This window comes from Oryctolagus cuniculus, chromosome 1, assembly GCF_051225735.1.
Source record: "Oryctolagus cuniculus isolate XC-2025 breed Fujian yellow rabbit chromosome 1, ASM5122573v1, whole genome shotgun sequence".
NCBI lineage: Eukaryota > Metazoa > Chordata > Mammalia > Lagomorpha > Leporidae > Oryctolagus > Oryctolagus cuniculus.
Genome location: NC_142867.1, coordinates 114,678,792 through 114,687,564, shown reverse-complemented (window position 1 = coordinate 114,687,564; position 8,773 = coordinate 114,678,792).

The following is an 8,773-nucleotide window of genomic DNA, read 5'->3' as shown; positions in this document are numbered from 1 at the left end:
CAAAAAAGAGATGCAGATTATTTTAAAGTTGTTTATTTATTTAATTTATTTGAGTGGCAGACACACACAGAGAGGAAGAGAGAGAAATCTCATCCATTGATTTACTTCCCAAATACCTGCAATGGCTAGGGCTGGGCCAATGCTAAGAGCCAAGAACTTAATCCATGTCTCCTGTTTGGGCAGCAGGAACTCAATCACTTGAACCATCAGCTGCTACCTCTCAGGTCTGCATTAAATGGAAGCTGAGTCAGGAGCCAGAACCAGGTATGGAACCAGATTTTGCCTTGCAAATAGAAAGATTTAGCTGATTCATTTTATGCCCAAGGAAGTGGAAGTTGGTAAGCCACTGTTGGTTGAAGCTCTGAACTAGCTTCACTTTAATCATTTTCCCTAAAGCTTCTGGCTGTAAGAGGATTGATTAGTACAAAGTGATTTGAGGATCTAAAAGATAAATCTATTTGACCCTCTTTGCTCATTTTTGTCATTGATTCATATTATTGAACATTAATGTTTTTCTTTTGAGTCCAGTGTGCTCATTTTTGTAAGCAGGTTCTCCCCACTTTCCTGATTTGACATCAATGAAATATTCCAATGTCCATATCTAACTTTGCATTATCGGGAATAGGCTCTGCTAGTCTTTATCTGTGTTGGACCACAGAGTAACTGTTTTAGGCTTTCCAGGCTGTATGATCGATCTGTGTGGCAACACTCAGCTCTGCTAGTGTAGTGAAAAAGTCATCTGTAGAAAGAGTAAACAAAGAGGTCAAAGAGGTGTGACTATATTCCAGCAAAACAGCAGATACACTGGATTTGGTTTAAAGCTAAAAATTAAAAAGTGACCAGATTTCCCTATGTCAGAAAGAATTCTTCACCTAGATTTGGTGGAACTTGGAGAAATGACAAAGCTCACGGGATGTCTGAGACATAATTTACATGCTGAAAACCACATCCATTTAAAAATGCGTTTTATAAGTTTCACCTTGGCTTACATCCATAGAACATCCACTGTGGTCAAAGTACCAGCATCCTTACCTCCTTCAGCACCTTTGCAGTTCCTGCCGACTTCTGTGCGGGCCCTCGGTAAAGTTCGATCTATTTTTTGTCTCTGTAAGTTGTATGCATTTTCTACACTTTTATATGAACGGGAATCACACAATATGTACCTGCTCATGTCTGGCTTCTTTGTAATAATTCATGTAGCTGAATTTTATTCAGTGTAACTCACCCCCGTTTTTCATGTCTGAGGGTACATCCAAAACTTCATGGAAAATAAAATTAAAAGACACTTATGTTGATATAAAAATTTTTTTAAATCAATGCATAGTTTTTCTTAAAGTGTATTTTATATAAAAATTTGGAAATTTTCTCAGATATGTAATTTGTTCTTTTTTATCCCTGAGTAGTTTTTCTTTACAGAGTGGATATATCCCAGTTGTTATTCACCAGCTGGTGAGCATTTGAGTTATCAAATTTTTGATATGATGAATGAAGCAACTATCAACATTTGGGTACAAGTCTGTACACAGATATTTTAAATTTGTGTTTGATAAACTCTAGAAGAATTACTGGATCATATGTTAGAAGTAAACAACTTCATAAGTAGCTGCAGGTTGCCCAAAATCAATTATTTTACATTCCCGCTAAGTGCAAATATAAGTTCTAATTTCTTATTCTTGTAAAAACTTATTGCCAACTTTAAAAAAACTTTCCATTCTAATGGGTGTAATTGTATCTCATCGTGACTTGATTTTTTGTTTCTCTGATGACCAATGATTTTGAGCATCTTTTCATGTATTCATTTTATTGACCATTTGTATCTTCTTTTGGGGATTGCTTGTTTAAATCTTCTTAATTAGGTTCTATGTCTTCTTATTACTTAGTTGTTAGGCCAGATATAAGTTCCTCCTGTTACAGGTTCTACAGATATGTTCTCTCAATTAGCGGTGCTTTAATTTTCTTAATAGTGACTTTCAAGGAGCAAAAGTTCAATTTTGAACAAGAACTACTTAGTAATTTTTTCCTTTTTCTGTTCTTTGCGTTTGTGTCTTAACTTTGTTATCCCTGCCTACTTTCAATGCTGTGAAGTTTCTCCTAGATTTAGAGTTTTAACTTTTACACTAATGTCCCTTATTTGCTCTGAGTTAATTTTTGTGTTTGCTGTGAGATAAGGCTCAATACACCTCTTTTCGGCACAGTCATCTGATTGCTATAACACCATTTGTTAAAATAACTTTTCCCTCCATTGAGCTGCCTTGGCACTTTTGTCAAAAAATTAATTGACCACATGGGTACAAGGGTGGGCCTATTTTGGACTCTGTTCTGTTCTATTGATTTATTTGCCTATCATTTTCTCTGATACTATACTACGTTTGTTATTGTACCCTGTTAGTGAATCTTGAAACATAGTAGTATTAAAAATTCATTCTTTTAAAATCATTTTAAGAATTATAAAAACTTTGTCCTTCCATATACATTTTAGAATTAACTAATCAATTTCCATAAGACTGCAAAAGCATGTTGAAATTTTGATTGGAATTGCTTTGGATTTATAACTCAATTTGTAGAGAATTGACATCTTAATAATATTGGAGTCTTGAAATCCATGAACCTAATACATCTCGGTATTTCTTTAGGTCTTTTCCAACTCTCCCAGGAATATTTTGACATTTTTCACTGTAAAGATCTCACACGTTGTATTAGTTTTCTAGGACAGCCATCACAATCACCACAGCCAGGATAGCTTACAACCACTGAAACTTATTCTCACAGTAGAGAAAGCGAAGTCTCCAAGTCCAGCTGTGGGCAGAGCTGGTTCTTTCTGGTGGCTCTGAAATGAACCGATTCTGTGCCTCTCTCCTAATTCTGCCTGCCTGCTAGCAATCCTCACGCAATCTGTGCCTCTCTCCTCCCTTGTTTACGTGGCCTCCGCCTTCTGTGTTTCTGTGTCTTCTCCTGTTTTGCCTCTTTTAAGGCATTGAATTTAGAGCTGATCCTATTCCAGGATATTCTCATTTCAAGAGTCTTACCTGCAAAGGCCTTTTCCCCCCCATAAAAAATGTCACATTCTTAAGTTCCAGGTAGACATATCTCTTAGAAACCCAATTCAACATACTATACTCATATATTTGGAAATTTTGGACTGTTTTATGATGATACAAGTGGAAGTTTTTTCTATTTCGTTTCCAACAATTTGTTGCTATTATATAAAAATATCAATTGATATGTTTTAATCTTGTGTCTTTTAATTTTTCTAAATGCAGTTATTATTTCTTGTCATTGTTAGGTAGGTTCCTTTAGGATTTTCTGCTTACATAATCCATGATGCTGCTTAGACATAGTGACGGCTTTACTTGTTTTTCTGTTTATGCCTTTTACTTATTTGTTTATTTTACTTCATTACAATGACTAAGATGCTCAGTACAATGTTGAATGGAAGTGGTAATAACAGGTGTCATTACCTATTTCCATTCTGGAGGGGACATTGTTTAATAGTTTACCATTAAGTAATGCTGTTAATAATAGGTGCTTTATAAAACACTTTTATCAGATTGAGAAAAATCTCCTCCTAATTCTAATACTGTGAGACATTTTCTTTTTTTAATCATGAGTGGGTGTCAAATGTTACCAAATGATTTTTCTTCATGTCCTAAAATATGTTTTCCCATTTACTCTAGTGATATGGTGAATTACATTGATTTATTTTTAAATATAAAACAGAACTTCTAATCCTGAAATAAACTCTAATTGGTCATAATGTATTTGTGAAATATATTAGATTTTATTATAATTTTGGTAAGAATTTTTGCATCTATGTACTTACAGGCATTGGCTTATAATTGCTGTGTAATATATTTGTCTTATGTTTGTTGAAAATCAGTTGGAAAAGATTCCCTCTTCTCTTTTCTGAAAGGATCTTATGAGTCATGTCATGCTTGACTCTTTGATAGAAATCACCAATGATACCATTGGGCGACCTGAACTTTTCTTTTTGTGGGAAGTTTTACATAAACGAAGTGAATTGCTACTAGATACAGAGCTACTTACAGTTTCTGCTTCCTCTGTGTCCGTTTTAGTAGTTGTATTTTTTTCGAGGAATCTATCCCTTTTATGTAAGTTACTCGCCTGCTTAGTTTTATAAATCTGGCCTACGTGTCAGCTCCTCTGTGAAACCTTCCAGCAGAAGTGAGCTCTCCTCCTTTGCCTGGTCTGCACCTGCTATGGAGGTTTATCCATTTCTCTGCTTCTACTACCTAAGGGCCCTCAAGTTCAGTGATCAAATCCAATACATCTTTGAGTCTGTGCCCCCTTGTTTGGAATCTGGCTCATAACTGACTATGCTCCCAGAAATGTTTAAATAACCAAATTATCCGTCTTAACGTGGCTTAAGTTATGGTCACACAACCCACAGGCGTATTCTTAACTTCTTCAGGGGATTCCATACATCTTTCATAAAGATGACATATATTATTCAACATTCCTATTCTTTCTATGGCTCACATTTAGAACAAGTTCTGAAACTATTAAATTGGACAGTCCTGCTGTATAAAACATATTGTCAGTAGTGTATGAATGCAGTGAAGAGAGGGTAAGTGGAAATCTGGAAAGTGTGCGTCAATAAAGGGAGGGAAGTAGAGAAACTGACATTGCTGAGTGCTGTCCATGTGCCTAACATTGTGGTATCTCGTTAAACTGCCAGATAATTAGGCATAGAACATATTATACTCATTCCAAAGATCAGGAATATGACGTTCAGTAAGTTTAGTGCTTTGCCCAAATTCACAGAATTATTAAGTGGAAATCTGGGCTGCAAATCCATTAAATCTATTACTGAATGATCCCGTTATCCACTTTCTTGGTTTCAATTATACTTCTGTACGTTCAGTTTTCTATAAAACACTTGATAGATTTTTCCATGTTACTTTTAAATTTTGCTAAACTAGAACATTCTGTGACCTCTCTAATTAAGTGTTGGAATAGTTATAAGTTTGGGGAGTCTTGTACCATCTCACTACTGCAAAGGAGCTTCTATCTTTTTCTTTCTCTTTCTCTCTGAATACAACAGAATCTGTAAGGCACCTAGGTCTGGGTTCCCTATGATGAGCAGGCTTTTCCCATTTAGCACCGTGACTAATATGCCATCTTACCCATATATCTTTGCCAAAGAGCTAGTAGGGAAAAACAAGATGAGGTTTTTCTATGATTCTAGCCTATCAATTAGAACAAGATGTGCTGACGTTTGCCTAGTGTGAAGAACAAAGAGGAGTAACATTTTGTTTATTTATGTGTGTACAATACTCTGGTCAAGAACTTACTACATCTCCAGGGAACTTGTTAGCAACACGTCAGTGAGGACAGGACTTAACGGTTCATCCGGATCCCTCCCTGTGGCTTGTCATGGTGAGGGTGATACTTCAGTGTGTTAGGAGCACCAGACAAGAGAGCTAGATCAATTCTCTCTCTCTTGAGATTCTAGTCCCAAGTGAAGTGACTCCCTGAGTTATCCATAGCTCTAGGTTCTATATATAAGACGAAGCAAATAGGATAAAAAAAAATCTAAGATGCACCTCTGCCTTTTAAGATTCAGAAATAGACATGGAATCTGTCCTCCATGTACATGGAAGTTATGGCTTCCTGTGGTCTGCACATCAAACTCGAGGGAAGGGCATTGTGAGACCTAGCATTAATTAATCATGTTCATTCATAAAAGCCTGGGTCAGATGATATTTTACATGGAGATAAGAGAAAAGAGAACAGAACAAATAAATGACCCTTTGGTAGCTGTTTTTCAGTTGAAGACTTTTTTTTTCTGAGTAGCTACTTTAATTCAAAGGAAATACCAGAAATAGTAGGAGCTCTGAAGGAAAAAAAAAAAAGGGCAGGATGTAATAGCTTTTATTCTTCTCACCTAACACTGTGTTTAGGCAAAGCACAGTCTGTAAGAGAGCTCCTTAGAATTGTTTAATGAATGAATGGAATGGATGGATGTAAAATTCTGAACTTTCTAATATGGTGGCTTCAAATTATGGTGAATTTCTTGGGTTCCTTCTGAGTGCAGTAGAAGGCCAGGAAAGACCCTTCCAGTGGATCCCAGGAGCAGGGAGCTTGGGATCGGTTCTATCCTGCCTGGACAGGATGCGCTCTGGTAGTTCCATTTACCCAAAGGCAAATAGATGCCTGCCACTGAGGTACTGTAGCGGATTCCACAAAGGACCCTGATCGCCTAAGGAAACAGTGTATCCTGGTACAAGGTAGCCTCGGCTCCTTTGCCTTGAGGGAAATTCTTCCCTGAAATGTGCTCTGGAGACTCTATTTAACCACACTGCAAAGTGCGTCGTTGCAGAATTCCCCCACTGAGGCCCGTGAAAGGAATGAGTTGGGACAGATACAGCAAGGAGACACATTTCCTCCATTCTTCACACCACACAATACAGAAGAGAATTTGATTTCAACGAGATGACCCAATTCTTAGCATGCTTTTCCACCCACTTTTCCCATAACTCTCCCAAATCACTGTTTTTGGTTCAAATTGTGCAGAGAAACAAACAAACAAACAATCAAAACCGGCAAGAAAAAAGATAAACTGGCCAGTTAAAAGTAAAATGGCATTTAATTAAAACTAAGCTTGCAAATTCATGAAAAAGAAAAAAGGTCTGTGATTAAACCTCAGGGTAACATAACATATCACTGTCCTTTTGTGATTTTGAGTGTATTTCATTTGCACCTTGGCAGTAGATAGCTGTCATATTGTTAACAATTGTTCTCCTAAATTGTACACCCACCACTGGAGATCCTAGTAACCTTGTTTAGTCACAAGATTTTCATTACCTTTTTGTCCTTTTCTGAAGCTTGTTTCTGAGTTGTGGTTCACATGAGCTTTCAATTAAAAAAAAAAAATAATCCATTTATTTCACTAGGCAGCTTTATTTGCAATCAGATTGTGATTGTCTTGTAAATAAGCCAAACTTATTCCTTTCTTTTAAAAATAAAAAAAAAAAACCTCAAAACCTGTGGATGCTAAAGAAAAAAAAGGGTGAGGGGGATTGAAAGAAGTAGAAATTGCACGCCTTCGTGCACTCAGTTATTAGAGCAAGTAGAACTACAGCAGTGGGAGAAAAGAGGGAGCATGCAAAAGATGGCTTTAGAACTTTTATCTGAAGCCACTCCAGTGTCTCCTTCTCTGCCATAACCCACCCCTGCCACAGCCAGAACTGAGCCTACAGGGCAGCTAGCATCTGGAAGAAAACCAAGAATGAGTCTCTGGCTTATTCTTCCTCAGTAATCATAAAATCTCAAGTTAGAAAGAAACTGCCAGGAAAACTTTCTTTTTGCATTTCAAAGAAAATCTCAAATTGCATGTATGATCTTGAAGCCATTGTAAGTAAAGAAAAGCACCCTTAAGGGGTGGGCAGTTGGCCTTGTGCCTATGGTACCTGCACCTGCTATCACAGGGCCTGAGCTGGAGTGCCAGCTCTGCTCCTGACTCCAGCTTCCTGCTAAGGAGTACCCTGGGAGAAGGAAGGTGATGTCTCAAGTAACTGAGTCCCTGCCACCCATATGGGACACCTGGACTGAGTTTCTAGCTCCTGGCTTTGGCCTGGCCAAGTCTGGCCTCACAGAGATTTGGGGAGTGAGCCAGAAGATATGTGTTCTCTGCCTCTCTCTCTCTCTCTCTCTCTATCTCTCTCTCTATCTATCTATCTCTCCCAAATAAATAAAAATAAGTGAATTTTTTCTATGTATTTGAAAGGCAGAGTTACAGAGAGAGGTAGAGACAGAGAGAGAGAGGTCTTCCATCTGCTGAATCACTCCCCACATGGCTGCAATGGCCAGAGCTGGGCCAATCCAAAGCCAGGAACCAGGAACTTCTTCTGGGTCCCCCACATGGGTGCAGGGTTCCAAGGATTTGGGCCATCTTTCTCTGCTTTCTCAGGTGCATTAGCAGGGAGCTGGATAGGAAATGGAGCAGCTGGGACTTGAACCAGAGCCCATTTGGGATGCTGGCACTCTAAGCCAGGGCTATAATCCACTGCACCACAGTGGCGACCCCAAGTTAAAAAAATTTTTTTTAAACTCAATCTTACTTTTGCTCTTTGTTGTGGAAAATATGATGAGAAACACCCCTTCCATACATTCCTGTGTGTTAGGTGTGGTCCTGGAGACCTCAGGGGGAATATTGGCCAAAATCTCTTGATGGTTTTCAAAGATGCCTGACAATGTCATACCAGAAGGAGGGGAAAACTAGACATGTGAGAATGTGTCCAGTCCTGGGTGTGAGCCATAGACTTCAACATCAGAAATCAGTTGCCTGAAAACCTTAGGAAACCCTCCACAGATACCCTGATCTTCACTTTCTATACTCCAGAAAATAAGAAAAACCCAAGAAAATCACCGCAGGCCTAAAGAAGCAAAGCTCTTCGTTTTTATTTTTCGTTTTCTACTGCTTTCGCATTTAAGAGTTAAGGCATTTCAGCAGAGGGATGTGGAGCAGGGTAAAGGGAAATCGATAGAGCCACTCTGTGACTTTTCCCAAGAGGGAGCTATGTCAATCCAGGATGGCTTGCTTGGCTGTATATCAAGTCCACGAGAGCGGGAGTTGATTTCAAAGCAGAGCTCCCCGCTAGCCTAGAGGAGACATGGATGCGCATGCTTCATGTACATATGTACAGGCATGTCACATAGATGCAAGAACACATATATCCACATATGTATTGAGATCTTCCAAAAATAATAGAAGTGTGGATATTGACATATGTATATGTTTTTTAAAATATAT